Source organism: Bufo bufo, chromosome 3, assembly GCF_905171765.1.
Source record: "Bufo bufo chromosome 3, aBufBuf1.1, whole genome shotgun sequence".
NCBI classification, from domain to species: Eukaryota; Metazoa; Chordata; class Amphibia; order Anura; family Bufonidae; genus Bufo; species Bufo bufo.
The window spans coordinates 658,386,677-658,406,674 of record NC_053391.1 but is presented as its reverse complement, the minus strand read 5'-3'; the positions used below and the strand labels follow the sequence as shown (position 1 = coordinate 658,406,674).

General features: G+C 41.8%; 1 protein-coding gene across 1 annotated transcript in view; it reads left to right on the top strand.

Annotated features, from left to right (window-relative positions):
• Positions 1-19,998, top strand: part of CNTN5 (contactin 5) — a 626,057-nt gene that overhangs the window by 296,055 nt on the left and 310,004 nt on the right. The window lies entirely within an intron of this gene.

Sequence of the window (19,998 nt, the reverse complement as noted above, 5' to 3'; positions counted from 1 at the left end):
GTATAGACATATATATATATATATATATATATATATATAAACACTCACCTAAAGAATTATTAGGAACACCATACTAATACAGTGTTGGACCCCCTTTTGCCTTCAGAACTGCCTTAATTCTACGTGGCATTGATTCAACAAGGTGCTGATAGCATTCTTTAGAAATGTTGGCCCATATTGATAGGATAGCATCTTGCAGTTGATGGAGATTTGAGGGATGCACATCCAGGGCACGAAGCTCCCGTTCCACCACATCCCAAAGATGCTCTATTGGGTTGAGATCTGGTGACTGTGGGGGCCATTTTAGTACAGTGAACTCATTGTCATGTTCAAGAAACCAATTTGAAATGATTCGAGCTTTGTGACATGGTGCATTATCCTGCTGGAAGTAGCCATCAGAGGATGGGTACATGTTTTCATTCTGTTTACGCCAAATTCGGACTCTACCATTTGAATGTCTCAACAGAAATCGTGACTCATCCGACCAGGCAACATTTTTCCAGTCTTCAACAGTCCAATTTTGGTGAGCTCGTGCAAATTGTAGCCTCTTTTTCCTATTTGTAGTGGAGATGAGTGGTACCCGGTGGGGTCTTCTGCTGTTGTAGCCCATCCGCCTCAAGGTTGTGCGTGTTGTGGCTTCACAAATGCTTTGCTGCATACCTCGGTAGTAACGAGTGGTTATTTCAGTCAACGTTGCTCTTCTATCAGCTTGAATCAGTCGGCCCATTCTCCTCTGACCTCTAGCATCCACAAGGCATTTTCGCCCACAGGACTGCCGCATACTGGATGTTTTTCCCTTTTCACACTATTCTTTGTAAACCCTAGAAATGGTTGTGCGTGAAAATCCCAGTAACTGAGCAGATTGTGAAATACTCAGACCGGCCCGTCTGGCACCAACAACCATGCCACGCTCAAAATTGCTTAAATCACCTTTCTTTCCCATTCTGACATTCAGTTTGGAGTTCAGGAGATTGTCTTGACCAGGAGCACCCCCCTAAATGCATTGAAGCAACTGCCATGTGATTGGTTGACTAGATAATTGCAGTAATGAGAAATAGAACAGGTGTTCCTAATAATTCTTTAGGTGAGTGTATATATATATATATATATATATATATACACATGCACACATTACACACACATGAACATAGAAGAAGTTATACACCTATTTCTACTTAAGACACTTACCTTGCTCTCAATGCTTGAACAGCCGGCATGCTCTACAGTAGCTTCACACTGGTGGGTGGGGCTTGATCCCATAAAGGTCTGCTATTGGCTGGCAGCTGATGTCATAGTAAGCTGCCAGCCTATAGAAAACAGAAAGCAGTACTGGCAGGTGGTGTGCCAGTACTGCGGATCCCAGCCTGAGAATGGCCATAGGAGGAGGAGAAGACGGCAATTATACTGAGTCTGCTCCTCACTGAGTAAGGACCTTCAGTGGGAGGAGCTCCAGCACTGCGGCTGTAAGTGCCATCTGCTTCTATAAAGTGCAGCAGTTGTGAGTAGGGGCAGCCCTAGCTCTAATTAAAACATTCAATACTGCTCTGGGGCCCCTTCTGAGCTTGGGCCCCGAAGCAGTCGCTTCCCCTGCTTCCCTGATAGCTACGCCACTGATTAGATGATATAGTATTCAGTTTCTCTCTATATGTGTTTTTAATCATCTTCGGTTAAAGTTAAATTGCACGTTTCCTTATAACCCATTGATAAAACCAAAGTTTTAACTCTTAAATCAAGAGCAAATCGGGACTTTGAAGACGACAGAAGGTTAATTATTACATGGTAATTGATAGTGTTTGTTAAGGTTAGTTTCATTATCCACAGGCAAACAACACCCATCCTTGGAGAGCCTATTAACACCTTCACACCAGCTAAAATAAAATGGTTGAAGCAACTTGATTAGTCCGGCGATTAAAAAAAAAAATCACAGGGAATTAAATGCAAAATGTTCCTTTTAATTAACAACATCAGACAGCTATTAAAACTTCAAAGGTCACTCTGGCCTAGATTTCTCCAAAGATGTGAAAGTTTCGAACTTCTTAAATCCCATTTGTATGAATGCGATCAAATTATCATTTCATATATTTTGTTCATTCTGGTGATAATTACGGTAGTAAGTGGCTTCTTCTTTATGACACCTCGTTTCAATGTCAGATAAAAGTTATTTGACCACAATGCGTCCATGTCCTATTATGAAAAGATTTTATTGTGTCGGGCTGCTTTTCATCTTAATTTTAGTTTCAATGTGTCAAAGGAGAAATGATATTAAAGAATCGTAACATGTTTTAAGCCATTTTTCTTTAGAGAAAAGTCTAAAGTGGTTCTCCTCCTACATTTCTGGAAATATGCAATGTAGGCCAGTTTCAGGTTGACAAACTGATTCGGACTAATCACCTCATCCTACTGGGCATATACCTGGTGGGCTGCGCCTTCTAAGGCCCCTTTCACACGGGCGTTGTGGGAAAAGGTGCGGGTGCGTTGCGGGAACACCCGCGATTTTTCCGCGCGAGTGCAAAACATTGTAATGCGTTTTGCACTCGCGTGAGAAAAATCGCGCGTGTTTGGTACCCAAACCCGAACTTCTTCACAGAAGTTCGGGCTTGGGATCGGTGTTCTGTAAATAGTATTATTTTCCCTTATAACATGGTTATAAGGGAAAATAATAGCATTCTGAATACAGAATGCATAGTAAAACATCGCTGGAGGGGTTAAAAAAAAATATAAAAAAATTTAACTAACCTTAGTCCACTTGTTCGCGGCCTGGCATCTCCTTCTGGCTTCATCTGATCTCTGTGCAGCAACAGGACCTGTGGTGACGTCATTCCGGTCATCACATGGTCCATCACATGATCATGTGACGTACCATGTGATGACCGGAGTGACGTCATCACAGGTCCTTGAACTATAATTAATGCTCACCACAGGTCCTATTCAGTAAAGGGGACAGAAGGAGATGCCAGGCTGCGCGATCAAGTGGATTAAGGTGAGTTAAATGATTTTTAATTTTTTTTTAACCCCTCCAGCGCTGTTTTACTATGCATTCTGTATATAGAATGCTATAATTTTCCCTTATAACCATGTTATAAGGGAAAATAATAATGATCGGGTCTCCATCCCGATCGTCTCCTAGCAACCGTGCGTGAAAATCGCACCGCATCCGCACTTGCTTGCGGATGCTTGCGATTTTCACGCAACCCCATTCCCTTCTATGGGGCCTGCGTTGCGTGAAAAACGCACAAAGAGGAGCATGCTGCGATTTTCACGCAACGCACAAGTGATGCGTGAAAATCATCGCTCATGTGAACACCCCCATAGAAATGAATGGGTCGGGATTCAGTGCGGGTGCAATGCGTTCACCTCCCGCATCGCATCCGCGCGGAATACTCGCCCGTGTGAAAGGGGCCTAACAGTTGAGTCAGCCTCCAGCTGTGCCAGTCACTAACCACTGTGGCCCCTGTGGTCCCAGCAGCATGGCCCTGCCCCCTCTTATGTAAACAGTTACAGTCACCACTGCCGCCCAGGCTAGGTTGCATGTCCCACCATCCAATGTCAGACAACTAGATGAAGGCCACCTCCTCTCTTCTGTGCAGGGTAGGATGAGCTAACATAGCTCTACCTCCTAGGTATTCTTACCTGAGCTGTTGCTTCCACCGACAGATTCCAGATGCCTGGATGACTGTTCCAGCTTCAAGCAGTCCCAGCAGTCCATCATTGACTAGCACCCAGGCCTCAGGCTCATAAAACACTATGATACAGTCAGTTCGAGTCAGGGGAGCCGTGGTCTGCGAAATGCGGCCGACACAGGGATCATGTTTCCCGGGCTGATCATGGCCACATGAATCAGCCCTTAGTATATAACACGCACACACATTGATCCCTTATTTTATTTTATGGGCAGATATGAATGACTACAGCTTCTCAAAGCAATAAAGCCCAGAACCACTGTATTTTAAAATCTACCACTAACGTAGAAGCAGAAATGCGTTTTCCTTCCGTCTAGAGGCCTCTGTAAATGCACATTCCTCTAACTCTTTATGCCTGATGGTATTAAGTAGACACCCCCTTTCTGGTATGAGCTGTGTTCTCTTAGCCAATCCAATGTATCACTAAGCTACTACCCTTTCAACTGCAGCTGCATCTCCCACCTCCCCCATCTCTCCCTTCTATCATATACTGTTTTACACTAGATGGATCTTTCGGAACTGTTTAGATTTCTAACTTTTATATACAAACTACAGAATGATGTGGTATTAAAAAGCAGGAAGTGCTCAACCCCATATGCAGTAGTGCATCTATACAGGGGGGGCAGATCCTGCACTTGTGGTCTGCTGCTAATGGCAATCCCCAGCAAAAATGCATACAATGGAGGATGCCTTCAGCGGACCACAAGTACCACAATGGACATCCTACACAGGATAGCAAATGTGTGGATGTGATAAACAGTAAAAATAATATAACAATAACAAAGACAGGTGCACTCTGCGGTCTTACTAACCCTCATACTGGTGTAAGATTGAGAGATTAGCCAACATATCCTACTTGGAGGACATGTCTGAGCCCGAGCACCGCGCCAAGATTTCTCAAGTAGCTCGAGACCTAAGGTACTTGAGAAACCTTGGTGTGGTGCGCGGGCTCAGACATGTCTTCCAAGGAAGATATGTTGGCTAATCTCTAAATTTTACACCAGTATGAGGGTTAGTAAGACCGCAGAGTGCACCTGTCTTTCTTATTGTTATATTATTTCTGAACTTTTAGAAATAGCCTGCAGGCATAAAAAGAAACTACAGGCTTATGAAGAGTATGCCACTTCCCCCTAATATGGTATATTACAAAGTTTATGTCTAATATTTGGGGTATTTCCTCCCCTCTGCTGGTCTCTATAAATGCACATCTTTACCTCTCTTCATTTCTGCTGCTATGAAGTAATCAATCAGATGGATGCCTCTGCTGCTCCCCAACTGCAGCTGCATCTCCCTCCTCCTCCCTCCTTCCTTCCTGTGTATTATTTACTGTTTTTCACTAGATGAATTTTTGGGAACCGAGTAGGTTTGTAAAAATTTTGAGCCTGCAAATATAAAAAGAACTACAGGCTGCAAGGTTTCTCCTTATTCATGTACTACTGATTTATAAAAAGAGAATTATAATGATATAGACTGTATGCTTTAAAGGGTGCTTCCTATATTAGACATCTACTGCATATCCACAAGCAGTGTTCCTCCTAAGCTCCTCCTTCTGCGTCTTGGAAATGATAGAGTTAAAACAACATACTAACAAGGGTTAACCGTAGAGATGAGCGAAGGTTTGAAAAATTTGATTTGGACGAGAAATTCTATTTGTTCCGAATTAACTTGTCAAGAATCGTAATAAATCAGGTATAACCAAGCTCAGTGTGAAGGCTTGGAAGTTAAACTGAAGTTAGACCACCCTTTAACGTTACACGAGTAGATGATTGATCCGATTGAGTGACTAACGAGTCGTTTCTTGGTGTAATGGACATTTCAACAATGACCCTTTAGACGCGCTGAATATCGTTCACAAAATTTTAATTTCGATCGCATATTCCATTGTTTTTAAAGCAGACAGTTGCATTTACACAAAGCAATAACTTGAGTGGTATGCTTAAACATACCTACAGTGTAACCATGTTTACCTCATGTGAAGGTGCCTTGAGGCACAGTAAGTCTATCAGTTGTGTAACGGATTAACTATGAATGTCACAGCAGTTGAACAAGATCCATGCGGCGATTACACTGAACCTGCAGTCTCCCTGCTGGCTCCATTTGCTCTCCCTACAGTCTCCCTACACTCCCCCTACAGTTTCCCTACACTCTCCCTATCCAATATTATTTTTTAAACTGTTTTCAGCAACACTGTCCCTAGTGCATGAGCGCTTGCCACGTCTCTCCCTATGCTCAGCTCACAGTGAAATGGTAGAGACCGCGTGCAATGAGTTTTTTTTATAAGACTATGACATCAGAGGGGTATGGCTGGCTGCACAGGATTATGGGTGATCTCTCATCCCCGGGCTTCTTACTTTCACTGTGTAACATGTGCAGCCGCCATTTTAATAAAGAAAAAATTATTCATTACCACAAAATAGAAGGAAATTCAGATTTGTGGCAAATCGAACTTCGGATTTGATTCCACTTCGGATGCTTCGATTTTGTCAACACTAGTTTACAGTTTTGAATTTTGTAACTTTTTCAGCTCCAATGGGAGGAAATGGTAGTTCGCCAAGCACTTCCGTGACTCTCATATAATTGAATGGAGAGAACCATGTGAATATGTGGCCTACCCTTCTTAGGGTAGGAGATAGGTGGTTGTCGCAGAGGTAGGACACCTATCTATGTCAAATTCTGTGGATATGCCGTAGATGCCTAAGATGAGAATAACACATCGTAAACTCATAGACTTCTCAGAGTAAAGTTATTCCTTATACCAATAGCATACTATCTTTCTCAGGGGTTTCCATGTTATTTTTCAGTTTTTTATGGTTAATCCTCCTTATCAGCTGTATAGTGTCATATGGGTCATAATAAGTCTGGCAGATTCCATGAGGATCAATAATTTACACACAATATTGACGGCACAATGGAACCAGTGATGGAGATTAATTTCGAGGTACGAATTAAAAGATAAAAAAGCAACAGAGATAGAGATAAAAATGTCAGTTTAGTGTCCTCTGCAAATCTCTTTTTAAACATTTCGCCTCCCCTGCAGGGGAATATTCTGATGCAATTTTAATAATATCTTGCAGAGCGTCTGTTTCTTTTCATTTTGCAAAGAAACAAAGTCTAATATAAATGTCTAACCCCCTGCAATGCCTTTCTTATAGCTTCAATCAGGGAGGTCCCATGGAAGGCAGAGCCGCTCGTGTACCCTTTAATCAAATTATCATAATACTAATACATTACGGAAAAGGCTGCAATTAAGCCGATTGTTATGCAATCAAATTTAATCCAAGGAATTGAGGATATTTTTTTTTTGCTTAAATTTCAGCTTGCGTAAATTTGCCATTAGCAGACGGCCCACAAAGTGTTTGCAGTAAATAGAGCTCTTGAGTGCAGAATGGAAAAGCAAATATAATGAGGGATTAGAGGACTCAAGTCCTAATCCAATAATATTTCCTCGTGCCTCAGGAGAAGACACATAGTAGGTGGCATAGTAGGTGAGAGAATTCACCAGTTTCCTGCAATTAGGTAAATGCTTGAAATTGGCTTTCGGCAGATTGAAGTGCTGTGGTGTATACAGAAGCGAGGAGTTACCTTAGCAAAGTTCAAAGTTCGCCCCCTTATGATTAAAGATTTTGCCAACCAGGACAGGAAGGCCTGGTATTAGCTTTTCCCTCCACATGCCTTCATAACCCTTAGCCTAGTTTCTTGCCCTCTTGTTAGCTTACAATGAAGTTCCTCAGGGGAGGGATGTTCTGCACAGGTAGAGATCACCATGGGGCAAAGAGGATAGGACCAAACAGAATTGTGACCAATCCCCCAATAGCAGCCTTTTGGTCTGACTCTAATGGAGTTGAGGAGGCAGCCGTCACACAAAGGATTGGGTGTCTGAGGGGCCCAAAGGACTCTTTATAATATCATAAATATGTACCAGTGATATAAAGAGCACTTAGTGGATGTGGGGGTCTAGTACAGATTTTGCCTTGGGGCCAAGAAGATTCATTGTAAGGCTCTGTGTATATGAGAAGTGAAAAGGTTGAAATCTGCAACATATGGATGTTCTGAAGTATGGATGTTCTGAAGTAGTGCTCTAGCACTAGTGAGACCTCATTTGGAGTATTGTGCGCAGTACTGGAGACCATATCTCCAGAAGGATATTGATACTTTGGAGAGAGTTCAGAGAAGAGCTACTAAACTAGTACATGGATTGCAGGATAAAACTTACCAGGAAAGATTAAAGGACCTTAACATGTATAGCTTGGAAGAAAGACGAGACAGAGGGGATATGATAGAAACTTTTAAATACATAAAGGGAATCAACAAGGTAAAAGAGGAGAGAATATTTAAAAGAAGAAAAACTGCTACAAGAAGACATAGTTTTAAATTAGAGGGGCAAAGGTTTAAAAGTAATATCAGGAAGTATTACTTTACTGAGAGAGTAGTGGATGCATGGAATAGCCTTCCTGCAGAAGTGGTAGCTGCAAATACAGTGAAGGAGTTTAAGCATGCATGGGATAGGCATAAGGCCATCCTTCATATAAGATAGGGCCAGGGACTATTAATAGGATTCAGTATATTGGGCAGACTAGATGGGCCAAATGGTTCTTATCTGCTGACACATTCTATGTTTCTATGTGAACAGGTTTGTAATACCTCATTGACTTCAATGGGTGAAGCACTAAAAAACCAACTCCTTCTCTCCTCCACTACACAATAGTGGAACTGTGTATTTCCGGCATCGACTTTTGGTGCAGGAGTTACATTTAAACAGCTGAGAAGCAGGGACCCCCGCTGATCAGATATTGATGGGCTATCCTGAAGCTGCCCCCGCTGATCAGATATTAATTTCCTATCCTGAGGACTACCTGCCAGTGGCATGCCTAGGGTGTTTAGCACCTCGGGTGAGTCCTTTCTCTGGCACTCCCCCAATACTTTAAAAAATAACAGTAGTTATGTCCACAATGTGCCCCCCTCACAGTAGTTAGGCCCTCTCTGTGCACCTTTCACATTTGTTATGCCCTCTTTGTGCCCTCTTCACAGTAATAATCCCCATTGTGCTCCCTTCACAATAATAATGCCCTCTGTGCCCCCTTTATTGTAGTAATGCCCTCTGGCTCTGTTCCCCCTCCATAGTAGAGATGCCCATTGTGCTCCCTTCACATTAGTAATTAGTGATTTTTTATAGTGAATATCGGCACTTCGAGAATTCGCGAAGATCTAGAATATAGTGCTATATCTTCTTAATTGCAAATAATCTAGATTTTTTTTCATCATTACCCTCATTGCATCTTGCTTGTGGGCCAATGAGAAGGCTGCAATATCTTTGTCTGAGCTTAGAAACATCCCTAGCAACCAATAGGAAAGTTGCCTACCCCTTACTATATAGGAAACTCCCCAGCAGCCATTTTCTGCAGTTTTTTGCAGTTCTGAGAGAGAGAGCAGTGTCATTGTTGTGCTCTGTGCTTTGCTGAGTCATCTGGATCCTTATTTAATTACATTAGTTAGTTAGTTAGTTAGTTAGCTCATATATATAATACAGATAGTTAGTAGGAGATAGTCAGTGTAGGTTAGATAGTGATATAGTGTAGCTAATAGGTTCCAGTGCAGGGTGTTAGGTAGTGTGATAGGAATTACTGTGCTGTGATGGGGATTAGTGTCTTTGTCTTTCATATTTGAAAAAAAAAATTATTTACTGTCTGTTTTTCTGTGCTGTGATAGGGATTAGTGTCTTTGTCTTTCGTCTTTGGGGGGGGGGGGGGGGGGGGGGGTGAAAGTCATTTGCTGTCTGTTTTTCCGAATCCCTATTTTATTAAATTTTTCCCCAGCCCAAAGTCCCTCTTTATTTTCTTTGTATAGTTTTTTTGGGTGTAAATAAATTTTATGCTGATCATGAGCAGCCGTGGGTGTGCCGGCAGCCGTGGCCGTGGTAGAGGAGTTGGTTCCAGTGCTGGACCATTGCCAGCATGGAGTCGCTCCTCTAGCAAAAGTGAGCCACGCTTGTATTACGCGCGCAATACGCACATATTACATTGCCGATATTCGCAAACAAAAATATAATGACTAGAGATCACGAATTCTAGAATTTGTGAATTTATGGTGAATATTAGGCCAAAAATTTGCAAAATATTGCGAAAACTAATATTGCCTATGCTGCTCATCACTATTAGTAATACCCTCTGTGCCCCCTCTCAATAGTAATAAAGCACTTTGTGCCCCCTCTGTATTAAAAAACAACAACACAGTAACTACTCACCTTGTCCTGTTCCTGTAGCTCACATACCTCTCTTCTCTGCAGGCCCAGATTGCTCTGCAGCACGGTGTGGGTGGAGTTTTTGCAGATTTCTGGGCTGCAGGCTCCGCCCACACAGGCTGGCAGCGCGATCTGTGTCTTCAGGCAGAATGGTGGAGCGGAGAAAGTCTTCCTGCTTCACCATTCTGTGCATTGCCGGCCTGAAGGAGGGGAGGAGCACTGAAAGCTGAGCGGTGAGTGACAGAACCGCAGCTCCCAGCGCTCCAGCAATGAGCGCCCCTATCTGCATTGATGGAAGTGCTCATTGCTTCTGGCACCCCCCTGAGAGCAAGCACCTGGGGCGGACAGCCCCCCTTAGTATGCCACTGACCTGGACTACCCCTTTATGCACCTAGAAGTAAATAGTGAAGGTTCTCATTCAATGACTGCAAGCAGAGATCTTGGAGCAATTAATAGACAAATTGTATAAGAAATTTAGAATAAACTTTAATGATACCATGGATAAACTTTTTTTGCTGAAAACATACAGTAATGTCCCTTGACAGTATAAATATACCGGGCAAATAGCATATGATGGCCATACTGCACATAAGATAATACATACCGGCCATCACTGCATTTTTATTTTGGTTTCTTTAGCTTATATAAATGGCAGATTTCATGTCAGCAAAGGGAAATGTTAATATCACAAGATAATTCTTCAAAAAATGACTTAGATAAATGTCTGAGAATATTGAAGGCAGCAGAGGTTCAAGGCTGCGCTTTTTAAGTTAATGCTGCTGGGTCAGAATCATATCATTAGTACTAATGTCACAGAAGGATAGATCGGCCGCGGAAATAATGGTATTTCAGAGTCCTATTAAGCCCGAGTACTATTAGCTCAGACATACAGTACTTTAGGATCAGTAGAGTTTAAAAAGATATAACATTTAAAAAAAATTGATATATTTCATAGGATGGTCCACAAATATGATATTGCTTCTCTAGAAAGGCACATTCTTTTTATTTTAAAATCATGGATACTGTTAAAAAGTTAAAAATGTGTTATTCGGTTATAGTGCACAAATTGCATACGGTAGTTATGGCAAGTAGTGACATTTTAGACTGCTGCAGTGACCGCTACAGGTGAAAGTATTACATGGTGACAATTTAAATAAATGCCTGCCCATAAAATCCACGGGAGCAGTGGAACATACAGTCAGGTCCATAAATATTGGGACATCGACACAATTCTAACATTTTTGGCTCTATACACCACCACAATGGATTTCAAATGAAACGTACAAGATGTGCTTTAACTGAAGACTGTCAGCTTTAATTTGAGGGTATTTACATCCAAATCAGGTGAACGGTGCAGGAATTACAACAGTTTGCATATGTGCCTCCCACTTGTTAAGGAACCAAAAGTAATGGGACAGAATAATAATCATAAATCAAACTTTCACTTTTTAATACTTGGTCGCAAATCCTTTTCAGTCAATTACAGTCTGAAGTCTGGAACGCATAGACATCACCAGACGCTGGGTTTCATCCCTGGTGATGCTCTGCCAGGCCTTTACTGCAACTGTCTTCAGTTCCTGCTTGTTCTTGGGGCATTTTCCCTTCAGTTTTGTCTTCAGCAAGCGAAATGCATGCTCAATCAGATTCAGGTCAGGTGATTGACTTGGCCATTGCATAACATTCCACTTCTTTCCCTTAAAAAACTCTTTGGTTGCTTTTGCAGTATGCTTTGGGTCATTGTCCATCTGCAGTGTGAAGCGCCGTCCAATGAGTTCTGAAGCATTTGGCTGAATATGAGCAGATAATATTGCCCGAAACACTTCAGAATTTATCCTGCTGCTTTTGTCAGCAGTCACATCATCAATAAATACAAGAGAACCAGTTCCATTGGCAGCCATACATGCCCATGAAATTACACTACCACTATCATGCTTCACTGATGAGGTGGTATGCTTAGGATCATGAGCAGTTCCTTTCCTTCTCCATACTCTTCTCTTCCCTTCACTCTGGTACAAGTTGATCTTGGTCTCATCTGTCCATAGGATGTTGTTTCAGAACTGTGAAGGGTTTTTAGATGTCGTTTGGCAAACTCTAATCTGGCATTCCTGTTTTTGAGGATCACTAATGGTTTACATCATGTGGTGAACCCTCTGTATTCAATCTGGTGAAGTCTTCTCTTGATTGTTGACTTTGACACACATACACCTACCTCCTGGAGAGTGTTCTTGATCTGGCCAACTGTTGTGAAGGGTGTTGTCTTCACCAGGGAAAGAATTCTTTGGTCATCCACCACAGTTGTTTTCTGTGGTCTTAAGGGTCTTTTGGTGTTGCTGAGCTCACCGGTGCGTTTCTTCTTTTTAAGAATGTTCCAAACAGTTGTTTTGGCCATGCCTAATATTTTTGCTATCTTTCTTATAAATTTGTTGTGTTTTTTCAGCCTAATGATGGCTTGCTTCACTGATAGTGACAGCTCTTTGGATCTCATCTTGAGAATGGACAGCAACAGATTTCAAATGCAAATAGCACACTTGAAATGAACTCTGGACCTTTTATCTGCTCATTGTAATTGGGATAATGAGGGAATAACACACACCTGGCCATGGAACAGCTGAGAAGCCAATTGTCCCATTACTTTTGGTTCCTTAACAAGAGGGAGGAACATATGCAAACTGTTGTAATTCCTACACCGTTCACCTGATTTGGATGTAAATACCCTCAAATTAAAGCTGACAGTCTGCAGTTAAAGCACATCTTGTTCGTTTCATTTCAAATCCATTGTGGTGGTGTATAGAGCCAAAAATGTTGCAATTGTGTCGATGTCCCAATATTTATGGACCTGGCTTGTACATGTAGTTATAGGGGATGAAGAGGTAAGGCTGAGTTCACACTTCAGTTATTTGGCCAGTTATTTCCATCAGTTATTGTAAGCCAAGGGTGCAGGTCAAAAACAGGTGTAGATCATTACATTAAAACTTTTCTCTCCACTCTCTCGCGGGACTTCGGGTAATAACTTCAGAAATTAATTTCTACTGTGAAAAACCTTTTACCGAACTTGAGTTAGGTTCCAAGGCACCACTTGGAACCAAAACCGAGTTCAGTAAAAGGTTTTTAACAGTAGAAATTAATTTCTGAAGTTATTACCTGAAGACCCGCGAGACTTCGCAAATTAATAACTTCGGCTCATCTGAGCCAATACATTCTAATACTGTACAAAGTTTTATGCAAATCGATTTCGGATGTTTCATCTGAAGTTGATTCGCTTATCCCTACTTCCTTTGCATGAACTCTTGTCTGATCTCAGGATCATGGTGGTGGACCTATGCTTCATCACCCGTAATAATTCAAGAATAGAAGTCTCCTGGATTTTCTCTAAGCATGTATAAATTCTGCCGGACGAATTGCTGGTGACATGTTTTTTGTTCAGGTGTCAATATTCATGGCGCCCACTGGGAACTGACCTTTGAAATCGTCAAAACATCATGAATGATACTGAAAATTGTGCTCAACTCATGAGCTATAACACTGACTTTGACCCTATGATCTTCCAAAATCATGGCCTCTACCTTACGGCACATTTCCTCTGAAGATATTTCGACAGCTCGCCCTGAACGGGGGTCATCTTCAATTGATTCCCTACCCATTTTAAACTGCTTGGCCCAAAATTTTAATTGGTAGTAGGAAGGTGCATCATCAGTCACCATATACAGCAATCATCTTGTCATGTATTTCTTTAGGCTTCTTTTCTTCCTTGATAAGGAATTTGATCATGGAACAATGCTCCAAATCCTTAACTTTCTTTGTAGACCTGCTCTGTACTGCACTTGCTATCCTGTCACTTCCAGATTTTTTATCAGATTGAACTTCGTTGTGTTTTGCTTGTCCAGAAATGTCTCAACCTGAGACAGAACATGCTGGGGTAGATAACTTATTGTACACCCTTTGTAGGTAAGATCATTATTTCAGATTTTATATAGGGCCCCAGGAGCCTTCGTTTGAGCTTTGCATGGCTATGCTGAGTCCTCCAGAGCTGGAGTGGCTCTTTGCATTCTTGCCTATAAGAGGGTTGTTTACAAGGCAGGCGTCAGCACCCAGCATACCCAGGCAAGTGCCTGGGCCACAGCTCCTGGGGGGCCCACAGCATAGCTTCCAGAGGCCAGAAGCAATGAGCGCTTTCATCAATACAGATGGAAGCACTCATTGCTGGTGCGCAGGGAGCTGGGTTCTGTCCCTCCCCGCTCAGCTCCCCACGCTTCTCACGTTCTTCAGGTCGGCGACACTCTGAATGGTGAAGCAGGAAGACTTCTCCCCGCTCCACCATTTAGCCTGCAGGCACAGATTGCGCTGCTGGCCTTTGTGGATGGAGACTGCAGACTGGTAATCTGCATAGGCTCTGCCCACACACAGTGCTGCAGAGCGATCTGTGCCTGCAGAGAAGAGAGGACTGTGAGCTTCAGGAACGAGACAAGATGTGTAGTTACTGTGTTTTTTTGTTTTTAATACAGAGGGGTCACAGAGGGCTTTATTACTATGGAGGGGGCACAGAGGACTTTATTACTATGGAGGGGGCACAGAGGTCCTTATTACCATGGAGGGGGCACAGAGGTCTTTATTACTATGGAGGGGGCACAGAGGTCTTTATTACTATGGAGGGGGCACAGAGGGCATTACTACTCTGGAGGGGGCACAGAGGGTATTACTAATGTGAAGGGGCACAATGGGAATTTCTACTACTTTCGCCACTACTGAAGACGCTACAGTAGTGGCGAAACATGTCGGGGGAGCTACAACTTAGGTTTTAAGCAAGTGTTGTTTGAACTCTGTGTCCGTGTCTTGGTGCGCTGCAGGCACTAAGCACGCTGACACAAACGGCAAGGGAAAGTTATCCTAGTTCATTACCGGAAAGAAAGGGACAGGTTTAAAGGTATCAGAGAAGCATACTCTTAGACTCTGGCATATGGTTGATAGAGAGCAAATATCTCGTCATACCAAAAATAAAAAAACCAGAGCATGAAAATATAGAAGTATTTGACCCTTGAGGATAGGATAACAGAAAAATAAAGGGAAATAACTGCAAAAATAAGCAGTAATACTCAAAAGGAACCGTTACCCCATTGCCGTAGAGCACAAGCACACTTTATTTTTAAGACACCCCTTTTTGTCTTCCCGTATATTTTAAACTATGAAGTAAACGTTATGTTTTAACATTGACCTGAAACCTACTAGCCTTAGGCTATTTGAACTTTAAATATTTAATCCCGGGTCCAAAGGGTCCCAGAAGAAAGGCTGGAAATCAGCCTCTGCTTCTCCTACACAGCAGCGCGATGTGTCACTGCTGCTGCTGATGGGGAGCGCAGATCATGGGAGGAGCCAGGTGATTGAGGCGAGGAGTATTTGAAAAATTTAAGTAGGCACATAGGACTGATTCACATATATCCGCTCTGTAGCATGCTCTGTGTAAGGTATTTAATCTATAATACATGCAGTTTCATTGCTGTAATCGCCATGGAAAATCCCACAAGGGGGCCCACTGAGACTTTATCGGCCAAGGGCCCACATGAACCTGGAACCGGCCCTGGTGGTATAAAGAAAGGGTCTGTATGATGTCCATATGCTCTAATGGATCATATGGACAAAGGTTGTCCTAACCTAGTCTGCCTGGTAAATTAATCACTGTCATGCTTATAAAATGTCTTATAATTTATATTATAATGGTGGTTATTTTATTTATTTTACAGTGTACCCAGTTGTGCATGATGAGATTTATTTTTGCTTCTTGAATTATATTTCACCGTATGGAAGATAAAAGTGGGCTTCTGAATAAAAAAAAATCTCAGCAGATTCTGTAATTAAAATTCTGATGAGTTCATAATCCTTCATGCTGTAGCCTAATATGCTTTCATATCCCATTAACGTCACATTTGGGATATCAGGCCCACAATAGAATCGCAGCCTGGTGTGGAACGGCACAGTTGTCCTCTATAATTCTTTATGTTCTGTAATATATTGCATTAAGCAATGTGTAGTGCTGACAAATAATTTCTGTCATAAAGGTTTTACAATATAATTGGATTCCTGACTCGTACACAGCAATATAAAGTTGTTGTTCATATCGGGTCAATTACCGCAGGCTCATTTGAAGTTGCATGGTGGGAAATGTGGAGTAAATTAATAATCCCCGGTAGCGTTTTTTGTATCTTTATTAATAATAATTATTACAATGCATTAGGTTATAGTCTCTGCTTCTTTACAAAGTGAAGACGTTGAAAAATGAATAAGTGGTGTGGTTGTACAATGGCTTCTATGAATAAAAGATTATGCAGATGACTACTCCTTAGAGATCAGTCTACTTATGTGTCATTGATTGGAGCAGAAACAGTAATTCATTGCTTGCCTGTGTAAAGCTCCTTTATGAGGCCTGTGGCCCACAAAAAATTGGTTTATCAGTGAAATTCTAAATGATAGGATTACTACAGGTAGGCATAAATTACAGGCTTCTTCTATGCTAGAAGGGTCCTCCAAAAATAACATAATCATGGGCTGTCTGACTGCACCTCTAAACCTTCCTGCTGTGATGTAGGCCTTGGGTTGATGTTCTCCATGAAGCCTGACTTTTTTACTTACCATCTCTTCAAGCAAGATCTCACCCACTTCTGCACCATCTTCAAAATGAACTAGAGATGAAAAAAAAAAATCTCAAAATTTGTTTTGTGTCCAATTTGTCAACTTTGGTCACCTTTGGACATTTAATTTTTTTTTATTCACGCTCAAATCAATTCTACATGAATCATATATGATCAAATTGGCTTAAAAATTGGCATATAATACTTTGAGGTCTCCAAGTCACATATTTTTTTTTTAGATCTTTTTGTTATCTCTTTAATTTTTTTTTTATAGTAAATACATAGCTATGGGAAAACACACGGTTGACAGGGTTAACAAACAGCGTGTTTAAAAACACACCGCATCATCACGTGAGGCTAATTTCACACAAGCGTTAATATTTTCCGGTATTGAGATCCGTCATAGGGTCTCAATACCGGAAAAAAACGCTTCCGTTTTGTCCCGATTCATTGTCAATGGGGACAAAACGTAACTGAACAGAACGGAATGCTCCAAAATGCACTCTCTGTTCCCATACCGGAGAGCAAACCGCAGCATGCTGCGGTTTGCTTTCCGTCCTGGGATTCTCTGACACAATAGAAAACGGATCCCATTGACTTTCAATGGAGTTCATGACGGATCCGTCTTGGGTATGTTAAAGCTAATACAACCGGATCTGTTCATAACGGATGCAGGTGGTTGTATTATCAGTAACCCTGCCTGATCCAGCAAAAATGCTAGTGTGAAAGTAGCCTGAGATATAAACATATAAAAGCTACTTTCACATCTGCGCTTGATTCAGGTTTTGAGATCCGGCAGAGAAGCTCAAAAACCTGAATCAAACTGATCAGTTTTGTCCCCATTCATTTTCAATAGGGACAAAACTGATTAGGATGCATCAGTACGCATCAGCTCAGTTCAGTTGTGTTTTGGTGCTGGACACAAAACCACTGCAAGCAGCGTTTTTGTGTACGGTTTGCAAAACTGAAAATAACTGAAAAAAACGGATCAGGCACCCATTTATTAAGAATACTTTCACACTAGCAGCAGCCTTCTCCAGCAGGCTGTTCCGGCAGGGGAACAGCCTGCAGATCCATGCTGCCGCTAGTGCACCGTGCTGCCGTAAGTCCGCTCCGGCCCCATTGACTATAATGGGGGCGGGCCGCAGCACATCAAACATGCCGAGAGGCGACCAGAATAAAACTATGACATGTAGTCAATGAGGCTGGAGCGGACTTCCTGCGGCACGGTGCACTAGCGGCAGCACGGATCCGGCGGGTGAACAGCCTGCCGTAGAAGGCTGCCGCTAATGTGAAAGTAGCCTTACAACGATTTTCATGCCTGATCAGGTTTGTTCAGTTTTGATTAAATACAACCGAAACGAGCCATCAGGCCAACGGAACTGGCCGAAACGAGCCATCAGGATGTATTAAATGTAACAGATCCTTTTAATTCAGGTTTTGAGATCCTCTGCTGGATCTCAAAACCTGAATTTAAAATGCAGATGTGAAAGTAGCCTAAGTGGTACTCTTTCTCATTATGGAGAAACCATGGTACGCCACGTACGCAGTATTGTAGGTCAGACAATGCCCTACTATGCCAAGTACATGTGCACAGTATTGTGGGCCAACCAATGCGCCTGGTATGCTGAGTACATGTGCACAGTATTGTAGACCAGGCGAAGCCCCTCTGGGTTTCTGAAAAAATATATTTAAATTTAGCTAACTAAATCTGAAGCCAGCAGATACTAGACATGATAATTTGCATACATTTTACCCAGAAATCCAGAGGAGCGTTGTCTCGCCTACAATACTTGTCACGTATATCAACTGGTCTCCAAAATAGAAATAGTACCCACCCAGAGGTTCCCCCTAAGGCCTTGCAACTGGAAATTACGTTTCTATCAGTTTTTTTCTGAATAAGGCTTTTTGTCCTAAAAGCACTACTTGCAGATGGGAGGCTGATTTTAGCTATTTTTCTTGCCTTGCTACATAAGCATATTTAAAAGGCATCTTTGCCAACTAGCTGCTGTGTCCTTTTTTCTGTTTACCTACTTGCTGTGCAGTAGGTATAGTTTTAGGTCTCTTTCCTGTTCATCTGAGCATAAATCACTTGCATACTCAGTGTACCAAGTGCATCACCTGGACTACAATACTGTGTATGAGTACTTGACATACCATGAGCTCACCATAATTAAAAACAGTACCCCTTAAACAAAGCATATATATTCTTGAGAAACACATGTTTCTGTACTAAACTCTCTCTCTCTCGCTCTCTCTAGTGCTGGGTACCATTTTTACACTATTTGTCTGAAGCGAGTCGCAAAAACTTCAGATTCGTTTGGAGGACAAATTTTTGTGAAATTCAGAACAAATCTGATTCTCTAATATAAACTCCTTCTGAAGGCTATTATTCATGAAATTTCTTGCATAAACAATCCAACTGTTTGGAGTCCACATTACGTAGCCAATCCATAAAATATGCAGATAGAATTAAGCCTACATTTTAGTTTTTTTTTGCCAACCTCTCCTAGTCATAAATATGACAGTGAAGGTTGTACAATATAATTGAATTCCTGGTCCCCACCAAATTTCACCTTGTCCTCTTCCTTCCTTATTGTCTCCATGGTTGTAGGCCTTCTCCTGGGTTGCCCTTTTCTACTACAATTTGCTTCCTTCCTATAGTCAACTCCCCTCTACATCCCTCAATACTCACATATTTCCTATTGATGTTTCTTTCAACCCTAACTATACCTGCAGATAATTTCTTCTAGAATATTCTGCTCATGTGTCATGTTTTTCCATTTTTATTTAAAGGTGTTGCATATTTTATAGGAAAATTTTCTAACCCCATCTGTTCAGTTGAGGGCCACCCATGCTCATGTATGGGTTATGTAAACATTGGAGAATGTTAGTCTCCGCATCTGTAGGACATACATAAGATGATGGCAGTCACATTATTTACCCACATGAAGCTTCCTCATCTGTCTCTGGCGACATCCACTTCTGAGCAGGCGCTGAACATTAACTGATTATGTTCAGTGCATCTGCTGAATGAAGATGAATTGAAGCTTCATCTTGATAAATTGAACTTCTTAACTAAATTAGCAAACAACTATAATTTTAAATATCACAACTAGAGATGAGCGAATTGAATCCCACGAAGGACAAATTTGGTTTGCCTCAAAGCCTTATTTCCTTGTGTTTCGTGTTAGCAAATCGATTTAACCTGAAATAGTGTAAAAAACAAAAAAAAATCATACTTACCTCCTCCATTTGCTTGCGACGGGCCGCCAGCCGCCATCCTGATTGAAGGTCTCGGCCAAAATCCAGTGCGTGGTGATCTTGCAGATTTTCAAGCAAGATGGCGGAGGCCGGCCCGTCGCGAGCAAATGGAGGTGGTAAGTTTGATTTTTAAAAAAATTATGTTAATTTTACACCGTTTTTACACTCAGATGCCGCGATCATGTATGAACACGGC